The sequence below is a fragment of the Canis lupus genome, chromosome 16, assembly GCF_048164855.1.
Source record: "Canis lupus baileyi chromosome 16, mCanLup2.hap1, whole genome shotgun sequence".
In the NCBI taxonomy this organism is placed as follows: domain Eukaryota; kingdom Metazoa; phylum Chordata; class Mammalia; order Carnivora; family Canidae; genus Canis; species Canis lupus.
In genome coordinates, this window is record NC_132853.1 from 58178441 (window position 1) to 58191088 (window position 12648).

The following is a 12648-nucleotide window of genomic DNA, read 5'->3' on the forward strand; positions in this document are numbered from 1 at the left end:
AATGTTAAAAAAAAAAAAAAAAAAAAAAAAGGACAGCCAGGTGAGGGAGATGAAATGAGGGGCAGGTGGGTTCCAGAATTCAAAAGATGGTCAGGGCAGGCTTTCCTTGTGGAGCTGATTGGCCCAGGCATGAGGGGTGAGCCACGGAAAAATATGGGGGGACAGCTGGAGCGACAGGCCCGGGCGACTCTCTAGGAGTGTGCCCTGGGCATTGCGAAGGCATCGAGACCCTGGGCAGCAAGGTGGGCGGTGGGGGGGTGACCTGGTGGCTGCCTTGGCAGGAGCCGTGGGAGGGGACCCCATTAGGTGGAGCTGACCTGGGAAGGGTACCCTGGAGGTGCTGGGAAGTGGTTGCTTTGGAGAGTGTTTTGAAAATACTATTATATTTTCACCTTATTTGCATTAAGCAAAAACAAAAAGCAGAAACAAAGCCCTGTGTGTCCTGTGCCGGTAGAAGCACAGGGGCGCTGCGGGCACACCTGAAACGGGAAGTGGGAAGGGTAGGAGGTCCCAGGGGACACAGGCGCCACCGCGGTGCCCCTAGACCTCGGTGGTCTCCCTCCCTGCGACCCTCCTGGGCTACTGCTGCCCACCCATGGGTGCCACCCAAAGCAGCCAGGGGCAGTCCCCGGGAGGAGGGCTATTTATATAAACTGTTGGGGAGGAGCCCCCTGGGGTGAAGCCTATTCCAGGGGTCCTTGGGCGTGGCCTCCTAACTTCCCCCTGGGGCAACGGAAAGGTGCAAAACAGCCCGCCTCTGGAGGCGGAGTTTTTGCAGCAGCCAAAAAGTCCTCGGCTACTAGGCTCTCCGCAAGTGAGCCCGTTCCAAACTGAATTGGGGCAACTTCTGTTTTTGTTTTTGTTTTTGTTTTTTTTAGATTTTATTTTTAAGTAATCTCTACACCCAACATGGGCTTGGATTTATAACCCTGAGATCAAGAGTTGCATGCTCCACTGCCCCAGCCAGCCAGGCGCCCCTGGATGGTGCAACTCTTGATCCAAAGCAAGCCTTTGCTCTAAGTTCTGACGCTGAGTTTCCCAGGGGGCGGAGGGGGGGGGTGCGGGTGGAGGGGGAGCTCAGAGGCCCAGCTCTAAGCCAGGCCTCTGCAAAGCCTTTAAGGACTAGAGGTGTAGCCTCCTGAGTTAACCTGCGCTGCGGAGCTAAGAGAAGCACAAGCACCCACTGCAAACTCTGCGAGCTCGCCCTGCAGAGGAGGGGGAAGGACCCCGCTTTGCCCAGCACGCGGAACCCCGTTTAGCTTTGTGACTGGGCATCAGCTGCTTAAGCTCCCCTTTCATAAAACAGCAATTGGCATACCCCTCATAGCCTCTGCAGTCCTGAGGCTTCACAGAAATGTGCATGTAAATGCCTATCACCCCCAAACCGAAAAAAAAACCAAAACAAGACAGTCAGACCTACTCTCTTACCCTTTACCTTTGTACCTAAACAGTCAACGCCGAGGTGATGTTAACACTCTCCGAGCACCCCTGACGGCCCTCACTCCAAGCCTGGGACCTGGTTGAAACTTCTGAGACCAAGGATGCTCCGTTTGGCCAACTTTAAGCAGCTGCACCTGCGAATGTCCCCCCCACCGAGTCCCGGCAGTTCATTCGGGGAGTCACTTATCGGGCAGCGGGGAGGGTGTCCAGCCTTGCTCTTCAGTGTCTGGTGAGGTCGCCAAATTGAGTAAAATAGCCAAAAGACAAGGTACCTAGTTAAAGTCCAGTTTCCGACAAATAGTAAGCGTCATTTTAGTTTAAGTATATCCAAGCCACAAGTGGGATATACTTATCCTACAAGTTATTCCTTATGGATTTTTTTATTTTTTAAGATTTTATTTTATTCACAAGAGACACAGAGAGGCAGAGACATAGGCAGACGGAGGATAAACAGGCTCCATGCAGGGAGACCGATGTGGGACTCGATCCCGGGTCTCCAGGATCACACCCTGGGCTGAAGGCAGGCGCTAAACCGCTGAGCCACCCGGGTGTCCCAAGTTATTCCTTATGGATCGGAAACTCGCCTTTAACCGAGCACCTTGTATTGCACCTGACAACTCTGGTCCCATCTGCCCCCAGAGACTTCTTGCAGTCCAAGCTGTGTTTTTATCATTCGGTCTTTCCCGGAGCTGAAATGGCTTCTTTTTTGCATTTTATTGCTTCACAAGTTGCAGCAGTAGAAAGGTCCTGTCAGCGGGGTGATTGAAAATGTAACTACAAAGGGAATCATCTGTTTTCTGTGTGTGCCATCAGAGGGGTAGGACGGGGTCCCAGTAACACCACCGCAGCTTGCGGGCGTTACCGGAGGGCCGCGCTCAGAGCTGCCCGGCTGACATCCTACCCCCGCCAGCTTGACACCCCTTTGCAACCAGAGCGGAACCGTTGTCTGTGTCCCAGGCCCCAGCGGTGACATTTATTCCCAAAAATCTTGTCGCAGTGGGTTCTTGGTATTTTACAGTTATGATTGCAGTAAAAGTTACAGTCTACGGAATTATAACAATATTCAGCAACTAATGGGCTTATTACTTCTTGTTTATTTGTGTTTTAAAGCCGTGGAAATAAAATTTACTCCCAACAATACAGCTACAAGTTTATGTCCCTCAAACTGACCGTAAATAATAAACATAATAACGGAATGCCTGTAAAACACATAAAACAGCCTTCTCGGAAAAAGTGGGCTCTCTGTGTCCCCACTGCTGGGGACCCCGCGGGGTGAGGAGCCCAGCCCAGCAGTCAAGGTCCCTGGGCAGACTTCAAACGGACCCTGCCGGCCGGGAGCAAGCTGGTCCACAGGCAGAGCCTCCTGGCTGGGGACATGGGAACAGAGGGTTGTGGCCTCCCTCCGGATGGTCCCTGTCGCGGTTTCCGGGGGCCGCGAGGACAAGCCACCACAAACTGGAGGGGCGGTGGGGGCGGGGAGGGCCTTGGAACAACAGCAGTCGATTGTCTCACGGTTCAGGAGGCCAGAAATCTGAAATCATGGTGTGGGCAGGGCTGCGCTCCCTCGAAGGCTCTCGTGGAGGCTCCTTGCTGCCCCTTCCAGCGTCTGGTGGTCCGTCCATTACTTGGCTGGCTCGGGGCTTCGTGGCTGCTCCAAACCCCCTGCCTCTGTGGTCTCGGATCTCTCTTTGTGTCTCTGTGGCTGTCATTTCCTCTGTCCCTTATAAGGACACCCGTCATTGGATTTAGGGCCCCATCCTAATCCAGGATCATCTCATTCAAGATCCTTAATTTAGGCAGGCGCCTGGGTGGCTCAGTCCGCTAAGCATCTGCCTTTGGCTCAATTCAGGAGCCTGCTTCTGCTTCTCCCTCTCCCTCTGCCGCTCCCCCTGCTTGTGCTCTCTTCTCTCTCTCTCTGTCAAATAAATAAATAAAATCTCTTAAAAAATTGTTTAAAAAAAAAAAAAAAAGGATCCTTAACCTAATTGCATCCCCGAAGACACTTTTTCTCAAACAAGGTCACGTTCTTAGGGTCTGGGTGGACATATCCTGGGGAGGATCAATTGCACCCACGATATTATTACCTGTATTATGGGAGGTACGATGGATAAGTTGAGAGAGCCAGTCCAGAGGATGACATCAAGTAGGAGGTGACCCCGGGGGACCATGTGGTCCGTCCCCACAAGGGAATATCACTCAGCCTTAAAGAGAGTGGGACTCCTGGCACCTGCTACAGTGCGGAGGACCCTGGAGGACGAGGTGCTCAGTAAAGGAAGGATGTGGCTGTAGGATGCCACTGATGGGAGGTGCCTGGAGCTCAAGTTCAGGGAGACTTAAAAATGGTTCAAATGAAAAAAAAAAAAAATGGTTCAAATGGCAAATTTTAGGTTATGTGAATTTTACTGCAATGTTTAAAAAAGAGAAGAAGAAGAGAAAACACGAAGAACCCATGCACTTTTCTGATCCCCTCTGTCTGAGCAAAAACCTGGTCTCAGAGAGGCGGAGGGGTGCATACGGGACACGTGGCAGGTTCCCAACCCCGACGCCTTCAAGCAGGCAGGGACAGGCTGCCTCCTCCCCCCGGGGTGGGTGCAGGAGCTCAGACTCCAGCATGGGATTCTCAGGATTCTCGGAGGTCACCAGAGCCTGGAAGGGGCCCTCCTAACACCACTAGCCTCGGGGCACACACACACCCCCAGTCCCTCATCCTATAGTCTGCTGCTGTGTCTCAGAGCACGCCAGCACCTTCTGCCCCGGGGTCTGGGGCACTGTTGCATGGGCAGCTGCCGGGGCTCACCCCTCATCCCCCCAGCTCAGAATCTCAGGCCTGGGACCTGCCGGGGCAATTAGATGATGCCACAGGGAGCCCAGGAAGCCTCCAGACTTCATCCCGGACTGCTTGCTAACACCTGGGGTCTCTGGTTTCTTTACTGTGGAATCCAGATCTGCAGGCTGGGGAGAGGTGCCTGGGAATCTCTGGTCAAGGAGCACCACAGCCCCTCTGGTGCAAAGCCATCGTTCAGCCAAGCCCGACGGCCCACGGTCCCAACAGCGCACGCAGCGCCCCGCTTCCAGGCCTTGCCCATGCTTTCCTCCTCCTGGGCGCCTTTCTTCTCTCTTTCTGCCTGGACGTCGCTGGCTGTGGGACCCCTTCCTCGCCGTGCTCACCCCTCCGTCTGCTAGCTCTGGGAGTGGTCTGCGCCCTGGGGTGGCACTCGGCCCCTGACTTGGCTTGTTCTACTCGCACCGTCCCCCACAGGCTGGGTCCCCCTCAGGGGTCCCAGACCTTGTCATTCATTCTGCTCTGAGTTTCAAGGCTCTGGCTTGGGCTGCTGTTGGCGACAGCCCGGGTCTTGGCTGCTCAGGTGAGTGACTGAACAGAAGGCAGGTGTCCAGGCCTGGCCGGGAGCCGGCTGGGAGCTGGGGTCCCTTTAGGATTCTGCTGTAGCGAGGTCCCCCGGCTTCCTGCTGAGTTACAGGTCAGGCTCTTATTTACTCCAAAGATCAATGAAGTGATCCGAGGGGCACCTGCACCCCGACGTTCATAGCCGCAGTGTCCACGATGTCCAAACTACGGAGGGAACCCAGACGTCCATCGACAGATGGATGGATAAAGGAGGTGTGGTGTGTATATATGCACAATGGAATATTCCTCGGCCCTCAGAAAGTGAAATCTTGCCATTTGCAATGACGTGGGTGGAACTAGAGGGTATTATGCTAAGTGAAACACGTCAGTCAGAGAAAGACAACTATCATGATCGCACCCATTCGTGGAACTTAAGAAACAAAACAGAGGATCATAGGGAAGAGGGGGAAAAATAAAACAAGACCAAATCAGAGAGGGAGATGAACCTTGAGAGACTCTTTTTTTTTTTTTTTTTTTGAGACTCTTAACCATAGGAGACAAACAGGTCGCTGGGTGTGGGGGTGGGGTGGGGGGGACGGGGTAACTGGGTGATGGGCGTTAAGGCGGCCACAGGATGTGATGAGCCCTGGGTGTTGTATGCAACCGATAAATCACTGACCTCTACCTCTGAAACTAATAATATATTATATGTTAATTAATTGAATTTAAATTTTAAAAAAAGACAATGCTATTTAAAAAAGAACGAAAGAAAGAAAGAAAAAGAACATCAGACCCTGGCAGCAGGCACTGTTTCCGGGGCCGCTAGAGGGAGACCTTCGCAGCCCGAGCCCGCCTCCCGCTGGGCCAATGCCTGGGGCACAGCCGCTGCACAACCTCAGCAGAGTCAGCGCGTGTGCGTGTGCGTGTGCGTGTGCACGCGTGTGACCGGGGCCAGGGGGGCGGTGGGCAACGGAGCCCTGCGCGCACTGCCTAGTGGCCTGGCTCCCTGCAGGAGGAGGTCTGCCCGCTGGATGGGGGGCAAGGCTGCGAAGTGGGGGTGTGGCGGGGGGGGGGGGAGGGTGGGTGGTGGGGGCCCCGGGAGGGAGGCCGCAGCCGGAACCCTGGTGGCATTGTGGGAGGACACATATTGCGCCCAGTGCTGTTCTCAGCATTCTGTGTATTATGAGAAATAATCCCATAGAGGGTGAAGTCTATTAGCACAATATCCATGGAGTGAAGAGACCGAAGCCCAGAACTTTCTGTGAGGCCAGAGATGGGATGTGAACCCCTGGGGTGGTGAGCTAGGATTTGGGCCCCACAGCACGAGGGAGGGGAGCCACCTCAGGGCCCAGCCAGGGAGACCCCAGATGGCCCTTGGGGGTCCTGTGTGCCTGGCTTTCGGATTCCAGCTCTGCTGCGTGCCAGCCAGTGTCTAAGGGCAAAACCCTGCACTTCTCTGAGCCTCACGTCCTCTTCTGTAAACTGGGACTAATGACACCCTCTCATGGAGTTAGAGGTTAAACTGAGACACAGGATGCAAAGGGGGGCAGACTCCAGGGCTCTTGCTAGAACCCTCGGCATGTGGCCACAGGGCCTTTGTATGTACCGTGTGCGTACCTAATGTGCCCCTTATAAGGCTCTTGCTCCCTCACCACGGACTTTTCTTTGCTTCCTCCCTCCGCCGCAAGGCTGGCTCAGAGTGGACGAGCCAGAGAGGCACCCCACACTCATAAGGCTTCTGCGCTGGGCTTAAGGCTCTGCTGTCATCATTTGAAAATTCCCCTCTTACTTTTTGAAGCAGGTCGGCTCTCCTCGTCCTTTGCTCCGTCCCTGCATCTATCCCCATCTACCCCGGATCGCTCAGAGGGCCCCTGAGGACTCCCTGCACCTGCAGTCCCCTCGTAGGCGGGACCTCCACGGCCCACCTGTCGGAGCCTCGGCCCTGGCTTCACACCGTCTGGGGAGAGAAATCCTCAGGCTTCGGAGTGAAGCCTCTGTCCCCGCCCCGTCCGCTCACCCACCCTCGCACCCGCACCCCAGAGCACCCACGGGGTCTGCGCCTCGGGCAGCCTGGCCGGGTGTTCAGCTCGCTCCCCTTCCCGGGCGCCGGGGGAGCTGCCCTCTGGCCGCCCGCAGGGTGAACGGCCGCTGGGGCAGCGCGTTCCGGGAACAGGTGGCGCCCTGGGCGCGGGGAAGCCAGAGCTGCAGCCTCCGGAGGCCGCTCCAGGGGCCGCCCTGGGCCCCCGGGACTCCCCAGGCGCCGGGAGGCTCTCGGGGCTCGGACCCCCAGGGGTGCCCCGGGTCGCCGGGCTGGAGGGACGGGGTCTTTCCCACCTGGTCCCTACCAAACCTGGTCTGCCTGTGACCCTCACACTGGCTCCCCCTCTCTGTCTGCTGCATTTCTCAGGTGGACGCAGAGAAATGTGAGGACTGTTCTCGTCCCTCCCTCCTCTGTTCCCCCCTTCCTCCCTCCTCCTCCCTCCCTCCCCTCCTCCCTTCATCACTCTCCCCATCCTTCTCCCTCCCTCCTCCCTTCTTCCTTCCCTTCTTCCTCCCTTCATCCCTCTCCCCCTCCCTTCTACCCTTCTCCCTCCCTTCCTTCCTCCTCCCTCCCTTCCTTCCTACTTACCTACCTTCCTTCTTTTTTCTCTTTCTTTCATTTATTCCTCAGTAATCAGTGACCAAACACCTGTGATGTGGACACACCGTACCGCTGGGCATGTCCTATAATCACAGAGCATTAGGGCTCTCCTGGTTCACCCCTCAGCACGGACACCTGCTGTTTCCCTCCACACCATCCACTTTCCCTTCTGACCCAGCTCCAGCTACAGGGCCTGCCTGGATCCCTGGATCGTGACCCCGCTGGTCACAGTAATTCAGGACACAAATCGCAGCTCAGGCCCCGATGCAAATCCTGTGCTACTGCTGTCACTGGAAGGAGACTCCTTCCCTTCCTGTTGGATTTGGACCCAGAGACACACGGCCTGGGACTCCCCAGGGTATCTTGCAGCCCCGGAGAGCCTGTGGAGGATGGAGCCGGTCCCCAGGAGCGGGGGCGCCTCTCCGGGCTGCTCCTATGGCGGGCTGAGACTCTGGAACCCTGAGCTCATCAGTGCTCCTGGGTGTTTGAGCTCAGTTGAGCTCAGTTCTGTTTACCTGTGGATCCGAAGCACCTCGGGCTGCTGACGGTTCTCCGTGGCCCTGACAAGAGTGCTCCGCCCTGGGGCCCCCTACTGGGTGAGGCAGTCCACTTGATTTCTGGAACATTCTTCCTCAGGAGAGTGCTGACGTCAACCCCACATCTGCCATTTAACTTTTCTGAACTTCCTGCCATTGGTCTTGGGCCGCTTGCTCCCAAGCCCGGCATGAGCCAAGTCCTGACCTTGCGACCCTCTGCTGTCCCCACCCAGGGACACCAATTCAGAGCCCCCTTTGCTGGGGCCACCCCCTTTTTGCATCTCCCCTGAACCGCTCTTCCAGAGGGTCTTCAAACCCCTGCAAGCTTGTCCTGCTTGAGCCTAACCCAGCCCTCGGGGCCATCTCGTGGGGACAGGACAAACACAGGTGACAATGCTGCAGGGAGGGCATCCCCCGGGGATGGAGGCCTTCCGGGGCCCGTGAGTGACCAGCAGTGGTAGTCCAGGGGGCAGGCAGGGGCATGGGGTGCAAAAAGGGGGCAGAGTCCCCCGGAAGGCTGGGAGAGGAGCCATCTGAAGGGAGAGTGGGTGAGCCTCTGTCATTCGCTGTTGGGACACAGCTGACAATGTGAGACACTGGGCCCTCTGAGGCGCCAAGGCCCCCTGGGGCACGTAGACTCCAGGTTGCGAAATGTGTGCTCATCTAGGCTGCGGGCCTTGGCCCTGCTGACGCGCCACATGGTAGACCACAGGAAGGGGGCCACTCGCTACATGGAGAGAATATCCCAGAAATAAGGCCACTTGTGGGTCCTGGCCAGGCGCCCAGGCCGACGCCGCCAACACAGCCAACACATAATCTTAGGTGTTAGCTGTCCTGGAGGGTGACACTCACCCCGGGCTTGCAAGAAACCCAAGGAAGCCCTGCAGCGTGGACGCGGCCCGGACGCTGTGCTTTGCGAGCGTTGACCAAGAGCGCACTGCGTCTTGCATCAGCCTTTGCTGTTATGGAGCTTGAAATGGAGAGAGAGCCCCGGTGAAGGGGAGAAACATGCATATCGGCCTCTGCCCTGGGTCCTGGCACGGAGCTCCCCAAACCCTTGCAATTTCCTAAGCGATAAGAGCACAGGAGCATCTTTTGTTTTAGTATTCGGTCTTTGACCTCGGGCTCCTGACTCTGGTGCTAAACCCCTTGGAATTTCCTGGGTGATAGGAGTGTCGATTGTCCTAAGGAGGTGACTCTGGCTGGGCTCCAGGATGGGGACCGGCCACTGGAATGATCTAGCTGTGGTAGGGGCTCGGAGTCCTCAGCCCCAGCCCCCAGCGCCCCCCGGGGGAGGAGAGGGGCTGGACATGGATTAATGATCCATCGGGCCTGCGTGAGGAAGCCTCCGTAAGATCCCAAGTCTGGGGTTTGGAGAGCTTCTGGGTGGGTGAGCACGTCCTCATGCCAGGAGGGTGCAGTGCCCCAACTCCGCTGCTCTTGTGCTCGGGACCCTCCCAGACCTCACCCTATGAATCCCCTCACCTGGCTGCTCATCTGTATCCTTTGCCATATCCTTTATTATATAATAAACTGGTAAACCTAAGCCTAAACCTGTTTCCCTGGGTTCTGTGAGCTGCTCTAGCAAATGCTCAAATCCAAGGAGGAGGCATGATGGGAACCTCTGATTTGTGGCCAAGTCAGACAGAAGCGGGGGGTGGGGGGTTACCTGGGGACGCCCTACTTGCATTGGAAGTGCAGGGTGGCCTCGTGGGGCTGAGGCCTGGATCTGGGGGGTCTGTCTCCAGGTAGATGGTGTCAGACCTGAGTTAAAGTGTGGGGCACCCAGCTGGTGTCACTGAGGATTGCTCAGTGTTGGGAGGAAGCCCTGGGAGTGTGGCTGCGCCTGTGGGGAGGGGTGAGCAGCGGTGCCAGAGGGCGCCGAGGGACCCCCATGAGAGGAGGACACAGATGGGACCACAGCTGGGGCGGTGGCCTTTTGCCCCCGTGAACTGAGGGCGTGCCGAGGGGGGTGTCGGGATGGGAGATGGCCTGGCATGTCCGCAATGGGAAGTGGGGGAGAGGGGACCCATGCAGGGAGGGCTGCGGAGGGGCCTGTGGTGCTCCTTGCCCAGCCCTGGTCCATCTCAGGGGGAGATGGATTTAGGTTTTGTTTCCATGCTGCCAAAGAAGGGTGCAGGGAGGTGTGAGGGGAGCAGAAAGGTGGCTGCTGATGTGAAGTCACCACCAGGGAGTGAGCTGACCCAGGAAGGGAGCAGGATTTGGGGGGACTGTGACGGGGGAGAGTGTCACTCTATGGATCCCCAGATCTACAGCCAGCTTGAGCTGCTCTGGTGCAGGGGCGCAGGAGAGGAGCCGGCTCTATCCGGAGAAGCAGCTCCCCTGGGTCGAGCAGGGGGCGCCCTGTGCACCCCCCTCCACCTTGCTGTGGCTGATGGGACTGGTGGATCAGACTGCCTCTGGTTATCTGTCCAGGAGTGGGAGCCAAAGGCCATCCGTGGAGTCACCCCCACATCTCTTCACAAGAGCAGAGCATCCTGGGGCTGGGCGGCTGGTCACCTTGGGGCCAGCAGCAGCCACCTGCTGGTCAGAAGCATCCTGCCACGCCCAGGCCGCAGCTCCCAGAGACCAGAGGTCCATGGCCTGGCTGTTCGAGGCTCCCACTGCCCTCCCTTGCTCCCAGGAGCGGGGCCTCTTCCAGGTACCGCCTGCCTCGAGCAAGCGTCCGTGGGGCTCCTGGGGCACCCCGGCCAGTCCCTGTCCCCTCGTGGCATGCGGTGACAAAACAGCCCCAAGACAGTGGTCGGTGCTCCCTCACTGGCCATGTGCTCACATCTGAGCTCGCGGGCCCCCAATTTCCGTTTTGGACGTGTTCCAGGCTGACATACGCCTGCTTGGCTATGGACAGTGACAGTTCTAGAATTTCTATCAAGTTTCTACACAGTGACCTAGGCAGCACCCGGGGTGGGGGTGTGGGGGCTGGGACCTGTCTTTGACCTGCTTACCTGACAAATGCACTGGGTTACTTGGATGGAATATTCTTGGGGAGGCCTGGTGGTCATTCGGGAGCCGTGCTGAGGTCCCCTGAGCCCGAGCCATCCCTAGGCAAGCTACGGAGAGCAGGAAGCCCATTGCAATGCAAAGATTCGACAAAGGACCCCGATCCAGAAGATATACGGGACCCTCAAACACTGGTGGGGCAAACACAGGGTGTAAAAGGAAGATGGACCAAACACCTGAGGGTTCCCAAAGTAAATGCTCAGCGTGATACCACTGTCTACCCACCGCCGAATGGCTCAAATGCAAGGGGCAGCAGAGCCCTGGCGTGGGAAGCTCCGGAGCGCCCAGGGGCGCAGGGGGGTGGGGTGCAGCCACTCTGTCCCTGCTTCGGAGCATGTGCTGGAGCTGAACGTACCCCTAACCCGTGACCCGGCGATGCCACGGAAGGTCCTTGGCTGCTCATCAAAAGACATGTGCTAGGGGACACCCGGGGGGCTCAGCGGTTGAGCCTCTGCTTTCGTCTCAGGGCGTGCGTGACCCTGGGTCTTGGGATCGAGTCCCGCATCGGGCTCCCCACAGGGCGCCTGCTTCTCCCTCTGCCTGTGTCTCTGCCTCTCTGGGTCTCTCATGAATAAATAAATTTTTAAAAAGAGATGTTCTAGAACGTTTGTTACCAACACTGTCCTAAAGCCCCAAAGAGGAAGTGGCCCACTGGCCATCAGGACAAAGGCTCAGTCCGCGTGGGCCCAGCCGCCCACTGCCCCGCCAGCCGGGGGGCTCTCAGCCAGCATCGAGTGGAAGAAGCCAGGCAGAAGAGAGTTCACGCTGTGCGATTTCCTTCTTATAAAAAGTGCAAAAACAGGAAAAACGGGGACCGTGTTAGAAGTCAAGGGCATGGTTATTAATAACTTTGGAGGAGTTGCTTGAGGACGCATGGAGGCTGGAAATGTTCTGTGTCCTGACCTGGACCCAGCGACATGCCCAGGGTTTCTGCATTTTTCTGTCTGTATATCTCAATTTAAAGGATTTTTTTTGAAAAAAGATTTATTTATTGGAACGCCTGGGTGGCTCAGGGGTCGAGAGTCTACCATGGGCTTAGGGCGTGATCACAGGTCCCAGGATCGAGTCCCATGTCGGGCTCCCTGCGAGGAGCCTGCTTCTCCCTCTGCCTGTGTCTGCCCCTCTCTGTGTGTCTCTAATCAATCAATCAATAAAATCTTAAAAAAGAAGATTATTTATTTGAGTGAGATAGAGATAGAGAGAGAGCATGAGCAAGCAGGGGAGGGGCGGAGGGAGAAAGAGAGAATCCCAAGCCGGCTTCCCACTGAGCCTGAGTCTGATGGGGGCCTTGATCAGCACCCCGAGATTATGACTGGAGCCAAAACCAAGAGTTGGGCCCTTAAGCAAATGAGCCACCCGGGTGCCCTTCAATTTAGAAGGTTTTTTTAGGGGACGCCTGGGTGGCTCAGCAGTGGAGCGTCTGCCGTTGGCCCAGGTCATGATCCTGGGGTCCTGGGATCGAGTTTTGCGTTGGGGTCCCCTCGGAGAACCTGCTTCTCCCTCTGCCTCTGTCTCTGCCTCTCTCTGTGTCTTTCATGAATAAATAAATAAAATATATATTTTTTAAATTTATTTATGATAGTCACAGAGAGAAAGAGAGAGAGAGGCAGAGACACAGGCAGAGGGAGAAGCAGGCTCCATGCACCGGGAGCCTGACGTGGGAT

General features: G+C 56.8%; 1 long non-coding RNA gene across 1 annotated transcript; it reads right to left on the reverse strand.

Annotated features, from left to right (window-relative positions):
- Positions 1 to 2514: 2514 nt before the first annotated feature.
- LOC140607242 (uncharacterized) lies at positions 2515 to 8014 on the reverse strand. Its single transcript, XR_012009357.1, has 2 exons — positions 7943 to 8014; positions 2515 to 3355 (listed from the first exon to the last, which is right to left on the reverse strand). It is a non-coding gene; the product is annotated as an uncharacterized lncRNA (long non-coding RNA).
- Between the last annotated feature and the right edge of the window lie 4634 nt (positions 8015 to 12648).